Raw genomic sequence first — 2,672 nt, forward strand, 5'->3', positions numbered from 1 at the left:
GAGAGAGAGAGAGAGAGAGAGATCGCCCTCTGGTAATGGGGTTATGATAACATTGATTGTTCTCAAATGAGGCACACCGCAGAGACGGCGGATAATTCTCCTTCTCCCAAGTCAGTATTTACTGCCTTTTTTTTTTCTTCTTTAGACTCTTCCATTTTAAACATAATTTAGCTGTCTTCCCCCCCCCCCTCTGCTGCTGGGAAGAGAACGGGCTGGAGGGGGGAGGGGAAGGCAAAAAGAAAAAGAGGATTAGAGGCTTGACCTGTTTCTCGGGAAGAGACGCCACATTCCTCTCTCAGATGTGCTTTGTGACCAGGCAGGGTACAATTAAAAGCACAATAATTTGCTTGTTATTCAAGTCAGGCATTAGTCCGGGTAATGGCGTGCTTGGTGGAGAGATGGATTTCCTTGTTAGGCAATAAGCACAGGATTAACTGAATTCTCCATGGAGAAATCTTGATTTGTTCAAGGTCTTTCATGTTTTCTACAGAGAAGGGATTATGTCTTCTTAAAGAGGGGCCTTGCTTAAAAAGCTACAAAGTATAAGAAAAGGATTTAGGGCAGAGGGGCCTGTGGTTAAGTAGCTGAGGGGTACAGGGAATTTTAGAGCAAGGGATTATTTAAAGCCATAAAGTTCAAAAAATAATTGGTTTAGCACTACTGGGTCAGTGCTGGCAAGCTCACAGTAAGGCAGTTAAGCATGGGCTAATATTCATTTTACTTTGGCTAATTATTGCATGAATCCAGGAGAGGAGGAGCAAGACTGTGCCCCCTCCCTGGCAATCAGGAAGTGAGGTATCTTTGGTGTGTGCCTGCCGGGCTTGTGTTTTATGATGGGATATCCAGATTGTAGGATCACAAGAAGTGTTACTTAAAACACAGGCAGTCTTGTCTTAGAATAAGCCCAGAAGCAAAGTATAAAAGACACTATTAGCATTTTTTGGTTTGTGTTTGATTTTAGGGTTCTGAGGACAGAATCCAGGACCTGGCACATCCTAGGCAAGTCCCCTACCACTGAGCTACATCCCCAGCACCCAGCCACTCGGTTTTAAATCCAAGGACACAGTTAGAGAGGATGTGAGGTAAAGCAGTGACTTCACCAGCTACCCTCATGAAACCAGTGAGTCTCAACCAGCAGAAACTTTGTCACAGTCCAGAGATGTTTTCATCGCATCTGGAAATATGCCACTGACGTCAAACTACACAGGCTGGAGTTGTGAGGGGAAGGTGCTTTTAAATAGATCATAATCCATAGAATAGCAGCCAACACAAGAAATTCCACTCCAAAGTGATGCTCATGGAGAGGGTAAGAAGCCCTGGCCTATGCATCTATGCGAGACAATTTCTCTGCTTGGGTAGATCAAGGTCTTATTCTCTCTCTCAATCTCTCTCTCTCTCTCTCTCTCTCTCTCTCTCTCTCTCTCTCTCTCTCTCATAATTCATCCTTTCATAAGTCACATGAGTATTTTTCTACTTCCCTTCCCTTTTCATTACTGGACATTTTTTGCAAATCAAAAAAAGAAGGGCATTGCCCTTGGCATACTAAGGCTGCACTGGAGGGGCCTTACCTATCATCCTTTCCATGACTGATGCACACACAGGGAGGAGAGAGCTGGCATCCACGTGCTCACAATCCCTTCTCTGAGATTGCTCCTTCTTCCCTGCGTGAAGTGCATTCACTCATCATTTGTCCTGCAGCTTTAACCTGGTTAAGAGCCCACAGCCGCCAGCTATCCATTTTCCCCCTGGTGAATGATGATTCTCTTCCCGAGGGAAGTTAACACCCTTGACAGGAGCTTCCTGGAAGCTCCTTAAAGCCAAGAGGCTGTGAATCAGCATAGCCATCACCTCTCTGGGAGAGCCTCAAGGATGCACTTAACCTCCACCTCCATGGATGGGGAAGAAGTCAGAGGGTACCTGGGAATAAAAGCTGAACACCCAAACTAGCCCCCCACCCCCGCCATTCTGCACAGGCAGACACAGAATGGCAGTGAAGAGGGAGGAAAGTCAGCCTTCTTCCCAAGATTTTCCCTTCATTGCTCTAAGATTGGTTCAGAGCTTTGCAGTCACAGGTTTCTATCCACTCTCAAAGCATTGATCATCCTCTACAACCCTGACAAAGCCTGTCAAGTCACATCTTCCTGAGCTCAAGGCTCCCATCTGGCCTCCAGGAGAGATAAAGGCCTTTCTCATCTTCTTCCCCGTTCTTAGGACTTCTCCATCCTTCTCTTGTGCATCTGTTCTCTACCTTAAAACATTCTCCTTCTATTCACACTCCTGCTGGTCCTGACCATATCACACTCTTCCTCCGTCTTGCCCTGTTCCTGATCTTCCCTCAAAGCCAGAAGCCAGGCCAACCATAGCTGGCCTCCACTGCTCCTAGTAGGTCTTCTCTTACACACCTCTCACAGGCTTTCTCTAAATGATCTCCCTCTTCACATCTATGGACTAGCTCCCTCATGTCCTCCCCCCCCCTCCAATCCATGGGATACCTACCTACATCCTCTTAGGCTTTGTCTTTACCATTTTGGAATATAAGGAATAAATGTATTTTTGAGCCTTTAAGAGGATGTACTGGAAGCTGGGCGTGGTGGCACACGCCTTTAATCCCAGCACTTGGGAGGAAGAGGCAGGTGGATTTCTGAGTTCAAGGCCAGCCTGGTCTACAAAGT

This window comes from Mus pahari, chromosome 1 (assembly GCF_900095145.1).
Source record: "Mus pahari chromosome 1, PAHARI_EIJ_v1.1, whole genome shotgun sequence".
NCBI classification, from domain to species: domain Eukaryota; kingdom Metazoa; phylum Chordata; class Mammalia; order Rodentia; family Muridae; genus Mus; species Mus pahari.